The sequence below is a fragment of the Nicotiana tabacum genome, chromosome 18, assembly GCF_000715075.1.
Source record: "Nicotiana tabacum cultivar K326 chromosome 18, ASM71507v2, whole genome shotgun sequence".
NCBI classification, from domain to species: Eukaryota; Viridiplantae; Streptophyta; class Magnoliopsida; order Solanales; family Solanaceae; genus Nicotiana; species Nicotiana tabacum.
This window is the reverse complement of record NC_134097.1, coordinates 148,927,197-148,944,890: the sequence shown is the minus strand read 5'-3', so window position 1 is coordinate 148,944,890 and position 17,694 is coordinate 148,927,197.

Below are 17,694 nucleotides of genomic sequence, written 5' to 3'. Positions count from 1 at the left end.
ATTCACACCATCCGTGCAAATCTTGAACAAGTATGGCTCATCCCAATACAATTCCAAACTATCCCGCTTGAGCTTCTTCATTTGGTTAGAAGAGAGCTCACACGGGATTATTCCGGTCACAAGGTAATGGGCAACATCGGCAAACCATGACATATCTTTCATTGACACTGCAAGGAGTTGTTTGTCGGGAAATGAATCATTGATCTCAAGGCCATCACAAGGCCTCCCCACCTCCTCCAAATGGGATAAGTGGTCCGCCACTTAATTCTAACTACCCTTCCGATCAACAATTTCTAGATCAAACTCTTGAAGAAGTAACACCCATCTCATCAATCTCGCCTTGGATTCTTTCTTGATCATCAAATACCTAAGGGCGGCGTGATCGGTGTGCACTATAACTTTGGTAAGGTCGAAACTTTTCCATAGCAAACACAATAGCCAACAATTCTTTCTCGGTGACTGTATAGTTTCTTTGAGCCTCATTCATGGTATTGCTTGCGTAGTACACTGGATGAGACATCTTGTTAATTCTTTGGCCCAAAACAACCTCAACCGCAACGTCACTAGCATCACACATGAGCTCAAAAGGCAAGCTCCAATTTGGTGCGGTAATGATGGGGGTAGAAGTCAACTTGAGATTAAGAAGCTCGAATGCGTTCATACAACTCTCATTGAACAAGAACTTTGCATCTTTCTCTAGCAACTTGCACAACGGATGTACCACTTTGGAAAAATCTTTTATGAACTTCCGGTAGAAACCCCGCGTGCCCAAGGAAATTCCTCACCCCTTTGACATAAGTAGGGGGAGGGAGCCTCGAAATAACCTCAATCTTGGCCTTATCAACTTCAATTCCTCTCTTCGAGATCTTGTGACCCAACACTATACCTTCTTCTACCATAAAATGACACTTTTCCCAATTGAGAACAAGGTTGGTGTCTTCACATCGGGCCAACACTCTATCCAAGTTTACCAAGCACTCCTCAAAAGAATCAACAACCACGCTGAAATCATCCATGAAGACCTCCAAGATATCCTCCACCATGTCAGTGAAAATAGCCATCATGCAACGTTGGAAGGTCGCCGGAGCATTACACAATCCAAATGGCATTCTAGAGAAGGCGAATGTGCCATAAGGACATGTAAAAGTGGTCTTAACTTGCTCCTATGAGGCAATTAGAATTTGATTGTACCCTGAGTAACCATCCAGAAAACAATATAAAGCCCGGGCCGCAAGATGATCAAGCATTTGGTCAAGGAATGGCAATGGGAAATGATCTTTTCTAGTCACCTTGTTCAGCTTCCGGTAATCCATACAAACTCTCCACCCGGTGACCGTTCTAGTGGGAATGAGCTCATTGTTGTCATTGGTCACCATGGTCATACAACCCTTCTTTGGCACACATTGCACCGGAGAGGTCGACGAACTGTCAGAAATAGGATAAACCACCCCTGCATCTAGCCACTTGATAACCTCTTTCTTCACCACATCTTGTATCACCTCATTTAGTCTTCTTTGATGCTCCAAGGAAGGCTTTGCATCCTCCTCCAAGATGATTTTGTCCATGCAAAATGCGAGGCTTATTCCCCGAATATCAGCTAGAGTCCATCCAATTATCCTTTTCCGCTTTCGAAGAACTGCCAAGGTGGCCTCAACCTGCATGTTAGTAAGGCAAGAAGAAAGAATAACAGGTAAAGTAGAATTTGAACCCAAGAATTCATACCTGAGGTTTGGAGGAAGTGGCTTCAACTCCAACATTGGTGGCTCCTCAATCGATGGCTTTGTTGGTGGAGTTTTGCGGTTTTTAAGATCCAAAGATAGCCTCATAGGCTGATATCACAGTTGTGACAATGTCTACAAATGAACACACCTTCGTGCTATTAGGTTGTCTCATTGATTTGCAAACATGGAATACCACCTTCTCATCCCCCACTGGGAAAGTCAACTCACCCACTTCAACATCAATCCATGCCTTCCCCGTAGCTAGGAAAGTCCTACCAAGAATAATCGGCACTTCAAAGTACACCTCACAGTCCAATATGACAAAGTCGGTCAGCAGTATAAACTTATCCACCCGGAAAGGTACATCATCGATTATGCCCAAAGGTTGCTTCATCGATCGATCCGCCATTTTGAAGTCTCATTGAAGTGGGTCGAGGTTGTCCAATTCCCAAAGTCTTGAAGATTGAGTACGGCATCAAATTTATGGTGACACCCAAGTCACAAAGGGCCTTGGCAAAATACGCACTTCCGATAGTACAAGGGATAGTAAAAGCTCCGGGATCCTCAAGCTTAGGTGCCATTGAATGCACTATGGAACTCACTTGATGAGTCATTTTAATTGTTTCACACTCCATCGACCTCTTCTTTGTTACCAAATCCTTCATGAACTTAGCGTACCCGGCATTTGCTCAAGCGCCTCCACCAAAGTCACATTGATTGTGAGGCTCTTCATCATGTCAATGAACTTTTTGAATTGATTGTCACTCTTTTGCTTTGCTAACCGTTGAGGATAAGGTGGAGGTGGCCTAGGCAACAGTGCCTTGGCCTTTTGTACAACTGGCGCGGGCATGTCAATCACGTGTTCCCTAGACGGGTTCATGGCATCTTGAGTCTCTACCTCGGCTTCATCATCAATATCAACCCACACATCATTGTTCACATTTTGATTAACCACATCATCAACAACCAAAGGTACATCATCATCCCGCAATTCAACATCTTCTTCCATAATTTGCTTTTGCTTTGAGGCATTCACATTAGCGCCTCTCCCACTTGTTGTTGTAACCGCCATCACATGATTATTATTCCCACCCTTCGGGTTCACTACCGTATCACTTGATAGTGCACCCTTGGGACGAGTATTCAACGCTTGAGATATTTGGCCTAATTGCACCTCCAAGTTCCAGATAGATGTATTATGAGAAGCTAATTAGGCATCAGAATGTTGGTTCTTTTTCATAATTTGCTCGAACATGCTTTCAATTCTCCCCATATCACTCCTGGAAGAATTAGTACCTTGAGAAGGAAAGGGGGGTGGATTGTTTGGTTGTTGGTACATGGGGGCCTTTGAAAGCCTTGTCCCCGGTTGCCTTGGTTCCCGCTATTGTTCCACCCTCCTTGATTGTTGTTGTTGGCCCAATTATTGTTATTACCATTCCAATTTCCTTGGTTGTTTTGATTACCCCAGTTGTTGTTTTGGTTGTTATTATTCCAATTGCCACCATCTTGTTGTTGATTGTTGTTATTCCAATTACCTCTGCCTTGTTGTTGATTGCCCTAATTTCCTTGAGGACACCATTGTTGATTTGAAGAGTTGTTATTCCCTTGGCAGTTATTGACATATTGGACCTCTTCGCTTTGGTCATCATAGCACTCATTTGAATAACCACCACCATCATTGTTGTTGTCATATTGTTCACAATTACTTTGTGGATATTGCCCTCTTTGCCTCTTTTTCAACATAGAAACACCTTCCATTGTATTAACTTGGCGTGGGTTTTGGACTTGTTGCAATTGTGCCTTTGCTAATTGATTCATAGTTATTGTAAGCTGGGCAATAGCTTGGCCATGATCGTGCAATTCCTTGTGCAAATGGATGACCGTAGAGTCACCTTGGGGCACATTTTCTCGACTTTTCCATGCCGAAGAGGCATCGTCCATTTCATCAAGTACATCACATGCCTCTTGGTAAGAAAGTTTCATAAAGTTCCCTCTGGCCAATTGGTTCACAATGCATTGATTCGTGGTGTTGATGCCCCGATAAAAGGTTTGTTGAATCATAGCCTCGGTCATGTCGTTATTAGGGCACTCATTCACCATTGTTCTATATCTTTCCCATATCTCATGCAAAGGTTCCGTTGGCTCTTGCTTGAAGACTAGAATTTCATCCCGAAGAGCCGCCATATGATTTGGAGAAAAGAACTTGGCAATAAATTTATCTTCCAATTCATCCCATACTGTAATAGAGTGATTGGGGAGCCTTTCTAACCAATACAATACTTTACCTCAAAGAGAGAACGGGAAAAGCCTCAATCTCAACGAATCCTCGGACACGTTTGTCTGATTACTACCCCAGCATGTATCCACGAACCCGTTCAAGTGCTTGTAGGCATTTTGATCGGAGCCGCCCATGAAATACCATCTTTGCTCGAGCAAGGTCAACATAACAATTATGATTTGAAAGTTCCCCTCCCGAATTCGGGGAGGCACAATAGCACTGGCGTATCCTTAATTTGGTAAAACTCTGGAAGCCACTCTCGGCGGTTGCGGAGGAGGGTCTGGAATATTGTTGTTCTCATTTGCATTTATATTGGCATTTCGGCCCCTCCGTGGAACTTGAGGTAAGACCTCATCTTGTTCTAGATCCTCTACCTCCTCCCCCGCTATCACATTGCCGAGAGGGTCATTTGCATTAAGAGCCATTTGTACCTGATTAATCGACACAAACAGAATTAGTAAACAAGAAGGAAAGAGAAGCCAAACACAAAACTAACTAAACAGATGTCAACACCGTAAGCTCCCCGGCAACAGCGAGAAAAAATGATCGTTGCCAACTCGATGCTACACTAAGGTAGGAAGAGCGGGTTACAATAGCTTTTACCCAATATGAGGGTTGGGATCGATTTCCTCAGGGAGCTAATAGTGGAGTTGGATTGTCTGTCTATCCTAGAGATGTGTTTGTACACCTAATGTCACTTGAAACATTTTTAGGTTTTCAAATTATCACTATTTTTGTAAAACTATTGATTAACACTAAATTATGCTACGAGAATATTGCTAAGTTGTATCTAATGGGAAGTCGGGCACCAGGGTCGTGACACTACCTAGGTGGCTAATTGACGGGTAGATGTTACTAGGGTTCGATTGACATAATTGAGGCTTATGCTATAACCGTTGCACAATTTTACCCACTCTCACACCTCTCGATAGAGAAAGTGACTTTGCCCAATTGACTCTCTCGAGACCAAATGGGTAGGAAAATTAAACCAAGCAACTAGGGTTCAAGTAGGGTAATTACTCTCTCGAGGTTTAACCCGTTAATTGGGACTATCATTTCTCATGAGTCCATCCCAATTCCTTGTTGGGTCAATTTTGGGGTTGTAGACTCTCTTTCTCAAGAAGGGTTAAACCCACAAAGCATGAATCATTGTTTGCAACCACCAATTCTATATTAAAACATAAAATCAACCCAAATAGCAAACACCCATAGTCAATCTAACACTAGATGGTAACACCCATCAATTACCCACACTAGGGTTGAGCTACAACCCTAGATAATGGGTTTAGCTACTCATGCTAGATAAGGAAATTGAAGAAATAGATGAAGAACTAAGCATATTAATTAATTGCTACAATTAAATTGCAAGAATTTATCGTAAATGTAAAGCAAAAGTGCCAAAAATGACTACAAAATACGTTCTCATGAGCGCAACTCTCTACTGATGTATCTGCTTCCCTAATAAATGGTAAAATGTTCTATTTATACTAGGCTGGAAAAACTGGACAAAAATACCCCTGCGGGGTCAGTGCGGGGTCACTTCTGCTTCTCTGAACTTGGACTCTACGGATCGCGTTGAATGGACCGCGGTCGCGGAGGGAGCTGGCGCGGTCCGTGCAACCACGACCGCGGACCGCATGGCACTAGCTTTGCAAACTCAATCTCTCTGAACCTCATGACCATAGACCATACAAAAGAGTAGTACGGCTGCGGAGCCTTCACCGCAGACCACGAGATGTGTATCGCGGCTGCGGTTCTTCTAGTCCTGATTCACCAACTCTCTGAACCACCTAGTGTGGCCGCATTCCACTTTTCGTGGTCTGCACTAGCCCTTCTTTTCTTAATATTTCTTGGTCGTTGATACTTTAGCAGGTTTAATTCCTTTTTGAGTCGATCTTTGACATTTCGTCACTTTGTCGATCAAACCTGCGATCAAGCACAACTTGTGAGTCTTTTAGAACTATTTTGTAACAATATATGATCAAAGCATAGGCAAGTAGGGGCATAAAACCTGTTAAAATTCCTAACTTATCAGCCGACGACAACGACTTTTATTTTTTGCCCTTGGGCGTACGCATTTTAACCACTTTTGGGTTCAGTCTCCGAGTCGAGTTCTGACTCGAGCTCAATCGACCCTCAAGTTTTACGTTTGCATGGGATGGTGACAATGGCTCTTACGCCTTGGGTCGAAGTGACCTTTTATGTATGTGGCCCTGAGGCTTGTAGAGCTGGCGACGATGGCTCTTACGTTGTGCCCTTAGGCATATGTAGTTAACTATTTTGGATCCGGTATCCGAATGGGTTACGATTTGAGCTCATTTTAATCCTCAAACTTTCAAATTTTAAGCTGGTGACGGTGGCTCTTACACTTTGGTCGTTGCGACCTTTTAGTGTGTGGACGTGAGGCACATTTGGCTAGTAACTATGGCTCATATGCTTTTGCCCTTAGGCATATGTAGGCTTTGTTTTTCCCTTGTTAAGGTCCTTTTTAAAATAATTTTGCCTGACCCGTCGTCGGTTCGGGAAGAACCTCGATTTCAAGTCATTAGCGGCGATGTTCGAGCACCTCGGGAGGTTTAGCTCGTAGGCTGAGTAACTTGAAGCCTTGCGATTTGGAGCTGACATGGTTGAAGCTCGTTTGCCTGTTGAAGGTAGCCTATTTTAATCGGTTCTTTTCGAAGTAGATTTGAAGTAATGGCATGCAATTTTGTTAGCGACGATCAGGCGTCCCTGAGTCGCGTAATTTGGCTGGTGCAGCCATTTTGACTGTAGTCATATGTGTTTGGCCGGAGCTATTTTTGATCCCGAGTGTGATAGTTTAGGTGTCTACATCGAGGGTATGCCCTTTCGGGAGTCTTACAAATGCTACATATAGCCTAAACTTTGGGATTGAGTTTTATGGTTGTAGTGAAGTCTTACTAAAATTTCATGTCTGTTAAGGTTTTACAGTTTTTTCATGCCTGTTGAGGTCTTACAGTTTTTTCATGCCTGTTGAGGTCTTACAGTTTTTTCATGCCTGTTGAGGTCTTATAATTTTTTGTTGTTATGTAAAATAGATCTGGCTAGATCGAGTTTGCTCGCTTAGGGTCTTACGGCCTCTGGTTTTCCAGTGAATGGCAGTTGATGATAGTCTCTGAGTCATCGAGTTTGCTTAGGCTCGAAGGACATTACTCATGAGCTCGGAATTGCCTCGTTGGGGCCTTATGAGCATGGAATTCTGACCCTAAGGTCGTGTGGGTGCCAAATTGTTGACGCCAAGTCTCTGAGTATTTCGGGATGTACTCGGTGGATGGATCCTTGCCGTGAGCATGCTGAATTTTCTTTTGGAGTACGAGATGCTTTTGGCGAAAGATATTCTTTGATTGCTTGGCGTACATACATATCGTTGTGTTGCCTTAAGCCCGGCTTATGCGGGCACGGTTCATTCGACCGTTTGGTCCGGTACATCATTTCCTATTGGAACCTCGTTTGTCATTTCCCGGTACATGGTTGATTGCAAAGAGAATCTGGTAGGCTTGTTGAGTCTTTCTTGGGAAGTGCGTGGACGTTTCCTTGTTAAAAACCTCATTGGCAAAAACCCATTTCAAGATAAAAAACTGGTCAAAGGAAAGGAGTGCAACGGACTCTTTGAAACCTCAGGGTCCTCGAGTCGGAGCGGCGTCCCGACTGCCTTGGTCACTGGTCTGCGCAAGAGTCACCGTGAAGTAAAAGATAGAAAAAATGGAGAGGTGATTATACCTTGGTCTGCGCAAGAGTCACCGTTTATTTGGCGGATGCTATATGTTCCTTTATTTGAATACGTCCGGGAGCGAGCATCAAAAAATCATGTGGATGACGTGTTGTGGGCTCATCTACTTTGTTTTTTTGGTTGTTTCTCTTTCTCGGGACTGGTTTTTAGCCCGGTTGCTGAGAAATTCCCGAAGGTGCCCATTATCGAGTAGTTGGGCCACTTCCTCTTAGAGTTGCCTGCAATCCTCAGTTTTGTGCCCGTGCGAGTTGTGAAACTTGCAAATCAAGTTGTAGTTACTTTGGGAAGGATCAGAGTGTATAGGCCTCGGCCATCTGGCGACCCTGATTTTGCTGATGGCGAACATGATGTCTGATATGTCGACGTTGAAGTTGTATTCTGATAGGCGAGGTGCCCTCGTTCACCCCGTGTCCCCTTCGAAGCCACCTCTATTGAGGGGTCCCCGAGGTTTCTGTCCTTTGTTCACCAATCGATCGTTGCGAGGCGGATTGCATCTCGGAGTATTCCTCATATCATCGGGGTACAGCTGGTACCTCCCTTTATTTAATCTTGACTCTTTCGCTAAGAGTCTACTCAGATATACTAAGCCCGAGGGGGCTCTAGCTGGTCATCCTCGACCCTAACTTTGACTGGTATCGATTGTGGATGTCCAACCAGTTCACGGCGGGATACTCGATCAGATTCTCTTTCAGCTGCCTTGAGGCCACCGAGCTTCATTCATTCAGGTCTTGAGTGAAGACCTGCACTGCCTAATCATTGAACACCAGGGGTAGTTCCATTCGTTCTGTCTGGAAACGAGACACGAATTCTCACAGCATTTCATTCTTCCTCTGCTTAATCTTGAATACGTCGGATTTCCTTGTTACTACCTTGATGGCACCGGCATGCGCCCTTACTAAGGAATCCGCTAACATGGCAAATGAATCTATAGAGTTGGGGGCTAGGTTGTGGTACCACATCATGTCCCCCTTCGAAAGCAATTCTCTGAACTTCTTTAGTAAGAAGAACTCGATCTCAACGTCTTTTATGTCTTAGCCTTTCACCGTGCATGTATAGGCAGTGACATGTTCGTTGGGATGCAATGTCTCATTGTATTTTAGGATTTCTGGCATCTTGAACTTCTTTGGAATGGGTTTCGGAGCCGCTTCCTTTGCCGTTGCACAAACTTCCTCGAATCTACACCCTTCAAGATCGGGGGCGCACCCGAGATTTGGTCGACTCTAAAGTTATAAGTTTCAACCTTCTTATCGTTTGCTTCTATCATTTTCTCACCTGACTCGATCGTTTTGGTGAGGTCCTCCAGCATTTTCACGATGGCAGGATCGGCTACTAATTCGTTGTTGCTTGACCTCTCCGGTACCTGTTCGGCCAGGGGAGTAGTTTCTGGCGCTACTATGCTGGGAGTCTTCGGGTGTCTTTGCAACTGAGAGATAGCCAACTGTTGTGCCTGCACCATTTCAAAAATATCATGAAGACTAACTTCCTGTACTTCCCGTCGGGGTCTTCTGGGCTTCCTGTTGGTTGCCATGTTGTATGCTTCTGTCGGTGTTTGAGGTTTCATCGACCTGTTGCGCGTCTTGGAACCCGCGTCCACTGGAATCAGTCCAGGTGCATAATCGGGGTTCTGTGGTAGCGCGCCAAAGACAGAAACAACCACACCATTTTCTCCGTGATTTTCAAGGTTGTCATTCTCAACTCTGTTTACTGAGCCAAACATTTTGTCCTGAAATCAAAAGATCTTGGACAAGAAAAAGTGTGAAAGATAACTTGCGTTTGTGTAATGAAACCAGCAAGAAAATAATTACTATTATTTTTAGCCCCACGGTGGGTGACAAACTGTTTACCGTGAAAATAGAAATAACAATTAAATTTGTAAATAGGACTCTAAAAATACATGATCTATTTTTATGCTAGTTGTTTAGTGCAGTTGATGCTAGGCGTATGAAGTTTAACGACGAAATACAAGTTAAAACGGGGCAGTGATCAAACCGAGGGGCTTGCTTCCCCGACTTCAGACTGATCGATGAAAGGCCTCGAGGTCGATACCCGGCTCTAGATCGAGCTATCGGGGGTAACCGGGAAAGGGACAACAGTTAAGATATAATTATATGAGGCTCTTTATGGCCAATATCAAGCAATGAATGAAGAATAAGTAAGAAAGCAATAAATGTAAAGAGTAGCCTCGAGCGAGTAAATTAGAAAGAAAAGAGAGAGAAAGAAGGAGAGAGAGAGAGAGATATATATTATTGATCATGTGTAGAATGGTTGGAGCAACAACCGCCCTTTACAAAGTGGTGAGGATCCCCTTTATACAGGAGGAGTAATACAACATAGTACAGAATGCATTAAGTGTAAAGACACAGAGATGGGATGACTAGACATGATATCAGACTCTACTTACGCCATTTGCTCGCCTCGAGGTTTCCCCACCCTCGGGGTTATTGGTGGGTCGAACGTGAATGAACTTTGAGGGGGAGAACTTGGCCGCAATCCCGCAGCCTCAAAATATTGATACGACTCCCCAAATACACCTTAATGGCGAGAAATTGGACCTTCTGGTTTCACCGTATACAAAGTGCTAAACAATTATAAATAGATCGATATGAATGTTGAGGACCACCTAATTTCATAGTAGGATTTAACAAGGCAGCAATACCATAAATAGGGGGAATAGGATAAAAATATTTTTTTAATTTCTTTCTCATAGAATCAATAGCTACTTCATAAATTTCTCCACCCTCTGAAAAATAAGCAAACAAATTTGCAAGATCTGCAAGATAAACTAAACAATTCGAAATAGTAGGATAATATTGCCCAGAAAATTCATTTGCAGCAACATGAAATCTTTCTAAAAAAAATTCAAGCATTTTAACATTATCCCAATCTGCATTTGTAAGGTGCTCATCATCATCACTTACATGAGCATTAAACATTGAGTTTATGGGGTTACTATATTCATATGCAACAACTAAACTTTTATACATGTAATTCTATCTAGTTGGACAAGGTTTAGGAACCTTTCTTTCTCTTAGGCAAAATTCATCACATCTTTTTAAATATTCTCTAAGTCTACTTCTACGGTCTAAATAAAAAAGCCAGTTAAGAGACATTTTAACCTTTTCAATTTCAACATTTAAAATTCTCATACCATCACCCACAATTAAATAGTAAATATGAAAAATACATCTAACATGAAAAATGTTACTAAATGCAGGACTTAGTATAGTGGTAAGCAAGGCTACAACATTTGTGTTACTAGTAGCATTATCCATTGAAGCTGACATTATTTTATCACTAATGCAAAAATATCTACAAATATCCGTAACCGTGCTAGAAATAAACTACCCTGTGTGACATGAATTAATTATTCTATAAGCAATAATGCACTTTTGCATTATCCAATCCTCATCAATACAATGACTGGTAACAGTAAGGTAATCACGATCATTACCTCTTCTACCAATATCAGTTGTAATAGCAACACGATAATTTATATGAGTAAATAAATAGTGCAAATATTGTTCATATTTATAAATATCGCTCTTTACGGTCAAGGCTATAAACTCGTTAAATACATCAGTGTAGTGCGCGTGCGGCCCAGAACATCTAAGGGCATCACATACCTATTATTGCCTCAAATTTCCACGGCCTAAAAGGTCGTAGTCCCTCTAAGAAGCTGGCTGCAAAGGGATACCTCTGCATAGCTAGTTAGCAGGCTGAGGTCTCGTTCGTTAACGGAATTAACAAGACAAATCGCTCCACCAATTAATAACGGGCATGCACCACCATCCATAGAATCAAGAAAAAGCTCTCAGTCTGTCAATCCTTACTATGTCTGGACCTGGTAAGTTTCCCCGTGTTGAGTCAAATTAGGTCGCCGGCTCCACTTCTGGTGGTGCCCTTCATTCAATTACTTTAAGTTTCAGCCTTGCGACCATACTCCCCTAGAAACCAAAAACTTTTATTTCTCATAAGTTTCTGGCGGAGTCCTAAAAGCAACATCTGTCGATCCTTGTTAGGCATCATTTATGGTTGAGACTAGGACGGTGTCTGATCGTTATCGAGCCCTCAACTTTCGTTCTTTATTAATGAAAACATCCTTGGCAAATGCTTTCGCATTTCGTATTTCATCAATCCAAGAATTTCACCTCTGACTATGAAATACGAATGCCCCCGACTATCCTTGTTAATCATTACTTCGATCCCGAAGGCCAACGTAATAGGATCAAAATCCTATAATGTTATCCCATGCTAATGTATACAAAGTGTAGGCTTGCTTTGAGCACTCTAATTTCTTCAAAGTAACAGCGTCGGAGGCACGACTCGGCCAATTAAGGCCAGGAGCGCATCGCCGGCAGAAGGGACGAGACGACCGGCGCACACCTAAGGCGGACCGGCCGGCCCATCCCAAAGTCCAACTACGAGCTTTTTAACTGCAACAACTTAAATATACACTATTGGAGCTGGAATTACCGCGGATGCTTGCACCATACTTGCCCTCCAATGGATCCTCGTTAAGGGATTTAGATTGTACTCATTCCAATTACCAGACTCATAGAGCCCGGTATTGTTATTTATTGTCACTTCCTCCCCGTGTCAGGATTGGGTAATTTGTGCGCCTATTGACTTCCTTGGATGTGGTAGTCATTTCTCAGGCTCCCTTTCCAGAATCGAACCCTAATTCTCCATCACCCGTCACCACCATGCTAGGACACTATCCTACCATCAAAAGTTGATCGGGCAGAATTTTGAATGATGCATCCTCGGCACGATGGTCGTACGATCCGTCGAGTTATCATGAATCATCGCAGCAATGGGCAGAGCCCATGTCGACCTTTTATCTAATAAATGCATCCCTTCCAGCAGTCGAGGTTTGTTGTACGTATTAGCTTTAGCATTACTACGGATATCTGAGTAGTAGATACCATCAAACAAGCTATAACTGATTTAATGAGCCATTCACAGTTTCACAGTCTGAATTTGTTCATACTTACACATGCATGGCTTAATCTTTGAGACAAGTATATGACTACTGGTAGGATCAACCAGGTAGCATTTCCTATTGATGCCGGTGTCGCATGAGCATGGCCGATCCAAAGGGCACGACCAAGTCCAAGACGACCACGACCATCATTCGTAAGGAGCATTATTTGGTAGATAGGAGCCAATAAAGACCCCATGCCCATTGCGTTTACCAAATCCGAGGGTTCGAGCATATTAGTCGTGGACCAAGACATCAAAAGGCGAAGCGAGGATGACCTGGGACACAACTACATCTTTTGGTTCACCCCGCACGTCGAACGCGAGGGGCGAAAGGCAACCGATTGTGCTTGATAATGCCTTGGAATTAGGTATGCAACACAGAAAACCGACGCCAAACAAGCCTAATTTGCGTTTGTGCCATGACTGAGATGGCATGCAAGCTAGGACGTCGCTGCTCAAGCAGGGATCCAACCTAGCCACACAAGTCGAACACCACTCATGTGCTGCACGTACACTTGCCTCGCCGATACATGCCGACAACAGCCCGCGATGAGCAGCCATTTGTTGTTGCCGACGCCAACATTGCAAAACCAAGACAAGACCTACAAAGCACAAACAAGGGGTTGGAGCGATGCCAGACACAACCCATAACAACCGATGTCAATCGGCAATGTACTGAGCTTCACCTTATGCACATGGCACCTTGCAATGCTACTTACACAATGCTTCGCTGTTCCGTTGCAAAAAGTCATTAGCCACCGCGAGCGATGTCTCCTCCCGATGTTGCCCGCAACACCTAATGGCAATTGACATGTACTAAGCATAGCCCCATGCGCACGACACCTTGCGGCACTACTTGCACGACTCTCCACCATTCATTGCCAAAAGCCATTGGCTACCACGAGCGATGCCAGGCACAATCCATAACAACCGATGGCAATAGACAACTTACTAAGCTTTGCCCCATCGCATGGCACTTTGCGGCGCTACTTGCACGGTGTTTTTGTCGTTCCATTGCCAAAAGCCATCAACTGCCACGAGCGATGTCACCCCCTGATGTTGCCCGCAACAACCAATGGCAATCAACATGTACTGAGCTTAGCCCCATTTGCACAGCACCTTGCGGCGCAACTTGCACGACGCTGCGCCATTCGTTGTGAAAAGCCATCGGCTGCCATGAGCGATGCCAGACACAGCCCACAACAATCGATGGCATCGGCAACTTACTAATCTTCGCCCCATGCGTATGCACCTTGCGGCGCCACTTGCATGACGCTTTGCCATCCCTTTGCCAAATGCCATCAGCCGCCACGAGCGATGTCGCCTTCTGATGTTACCCACAATAATCAATGGAAATCGACATGTACTGAGCTCGCCCTATGCGCACGGCACCTTGCAGCGCTACTTGCATGACGCTTACGTCGTTCGTTACCAAAAGTCATCAGCTCCCACGAGCGTTGCCAGACACAACCTACAACAACCGATGGAAATCAACAATTTACTGAGCTTCACCCCATGCGCATGGCACCTTGCAGCGCAACTTGCACGACGATTTGCCATTCCATTGCCAAAAGCTACTAGCCGCCACGAGCGATGTCACCTTCCGATGTTGCCCACAACAACCAATGGCAATCAACAAGTACTGAGCTTCAGTCATGAGCACGACCCCTTACGGCGCTACTTGCACGACGATCCGCCGTTACTTACCAAAAAGCATTAGTTGCCACGAGGGGGTGTCAAACAAAACCCCCAACAACCGATGGCAATTGGTAATTTACTGAGCTTCGGCCCATGTGCATGGCACCTTGCGGCGCTACTTGCATGAAGCTTTGTCGTTCCATTGCCAAAAGCTATCAGCCGCCACGAGCGATGTCGCCTCCTGATGTTGCCCGCAACACCTGATGGTCATCAACATGTACTGAGCTTCACCCCATGTGCATGGCACCTTGCGGCGCCACTTGCATGATGTTGCGTTGTTCATTTTCAAAAGCCATCAGCTGCCACGAGCGGTGCTAGACACAACCCACAATAACTGATGGCCATTGGCAACTTACTAAGCTTTGCCCCATGTACATGGCACCTTGCCAAGATACTTGCACGATGCTCCACCATTCCATTGCCAAAAGCCATTAGCCACCACGAGCGATGTCGCGACCTAATTTTGCCCACACCATCCAATGGCAATCAACTTGTACTGAGGTTAGCCCCATACGCACGACACCTTGCGGTGCTACTTGCACGATGCTCCACCGTTCGTTGCCAAAAGCCAATGTTTCCCGCGAGTGGTGTCGCCACCGGACGTACTACGAGCTCACACGAGTACTTGCCAGCACGGTTTGCGAACATTAGGGACGTAGCACGGACAAGCCGTGCATGCCCCTAATGTCCACACCCCAGGCCAGCGTCGCCCATGCATGCCCGCCTATGCCAGGAAGCAAGCACTTGAGGTGTCTTTCAACACCTCTACCCCCATTATATATGCTTAAAAAAAACTCAAGTTTCAGGAGTAGACATGTTTTGGCCAGAGAATCATAATAGATATGTACAACACCAAATAGCACAAACTAAAGTACAACTTAGCTAATATATTCACAATGACTTTTAAACATTGTAAATGATATTTTTTTACAAAAAATAATATCTTTTGAAATATTTTTATTATAAAACGAAAAATACTTAATAAAATACTAAAAAATATGAAAATTATTATAAATATAGCAAAAACAATGGAGAAAAATTCCAATACATCTTTTAATAATATAACACATAAAAGAGTAAATATTTTTCTATAAAAGTAACATAAAAATTATTAAAAAATGCATAAAAATTAATAAAAAATAGGTAAAATACATAATATTATTATAAAAGCATATAGATGACCAACCACCAATAAGCATGAGGAACCTCCATTGTCACAACACCAAATAGCACAGACTAAAGTAAAACTTAGCTAATATATTCACAAATGACTTTTAAACATTGTAAATGATATTTTTTACAAAAAATAATATTTTTTGAAATATTTTTATTATAAAACGAAAAATACTTAATAAAATACTAAAAATATGAAATTTATCATAAATATAGAAAAAACAATGGAGAAAAATTCCAATACATCTTTTAATAATATAACACATAAAAGAGTAAATATTTTATAAAAAAAGTAAAATAAAAATTATTTAAAATTACAAAAAATGCATAAAAATTAATAAAAAATAGATTAAAAAATAGGTAAAATACATAATATTATTATAAAAGCATATAGATGACCAACCACCAATAAGCATGAGGCACCTCTAATGTCGTAACCATAACAAGCGATTCCGATTTGAAACCACCACCGCCAACAACCAAGCATCGACCAACCATCGTTGGTCGCTACCGCGACTTTCCACCACCGCCACTAACGACCACCAACATCATTGCGCTTGACATGTTGCTAAGCATTGGCTAGAACTAGACGTTGTGCGATGTGGAGCGACGTGGTGCAACGTGGTTCGATGTGGTGTGGCTTGGTGCGACGTCGTGCTACGGCCATGCCCTGCCATGTCCTGCGACGCACTGACACGTCCTGACACATCATGCGTCGTTCCATTGCCACCCCTACCATGTCCTGCGACGTCCTAACTTTTGCTATGGCCACGCCCTACCATGTCCTACGACGTCCTGACTCATCTTGCGTCGTGCCATAGCCACACCCTTCCATGTCCTGCGGCGTCCTGACACGTGCCATGGCCATGCCTTGCCATGCCCTGCGACATCATGACACGTCCTGACCAGTGCCATGGCCACGCCCTGGCATGTCCTGCGATGTCCTGACACGTCCTGACCCATGCCAGGTCCATGTCCTGCGACGTCCTGACTCGTGCCATGGCCATGCCCTGCCATGTCCTGCGACGTCCTAACACGTCCTATCCTGTGACATGGCCATGTCATGTGATGTCCTGACACGTCCTGACTCGTGCCATGGACATGTCCTGCGTCGTCCTGACACCTGCCATGCCATATCCTGCAACGTCCTAACACGTGCCATGGCCATATCCTGCGACGTCCTGACGATGTCCTTCTATGTCCTGCGTCCTGCCGTTGCCATATCCTGCCACGTCTAACGTCGGGCCATGGCCGCGTACGACCATTCCCTGCCATGTCCTGTCATATCCTGCGATGTGCCATGGCCATGTTCTGCCACGTCCGACGTTATGCCATGGCTATGCCCTGCCATGTCCTGTGTTCTGCCATGTCCTGAGACGTTCGACGCCGTGCCATGGCCACGCCCTGCCATGTTCAACGTCCTGCCATGTCCTGCATCCTGCCATGGCCATGACCATGCCCTACCATGTCCTGTGATGTCCTGACACATCCTGACCCGTGCCATGGCCACATCCTGCCATGTCTTGTGACATCCTAACACGTCATGACACGTGCCATTGCCACACGCTACCATTTCCTGACACTTCCTGACTCGTGCCATGGCCATGTCCACCATGTCCTGCAACGTCTTGACATGTCCTGACCCGTGTCATGGCTATATCCTGTGACGTCCTGAAACGTCCTGACACGTGCCATGGCCATGTCCTATGATGTCCTGACACGTGTCATGGATTTGCCCTGCCATGTCATGCGACGTCCTGACATGTGCCATGGCCATGCCCTACCAAGTCCTATGACATCTTGACACGTCCTGACCCGTGACATGGCCACGCCCTTCCATGTCCTGCGACATCCTGACATGTCCTGACCTGTGCCATGGCCTCTCCCTGCCATGTCCCACAGCATCCTAACACGTCCTAACTTATGCCATGGCCACGCCTTGCCATGTCCTGCGACGTTCTGACATGTCCTGCGACATTCTGACACGTCCTGACTCATGTCATGGCCACGCCTTGCCATGTTCGGTGACGTCCTGACTCGTGCCATGGCCACACACTGCCATGTCCTGCAACATCCTGTCACGTCCTGACCCG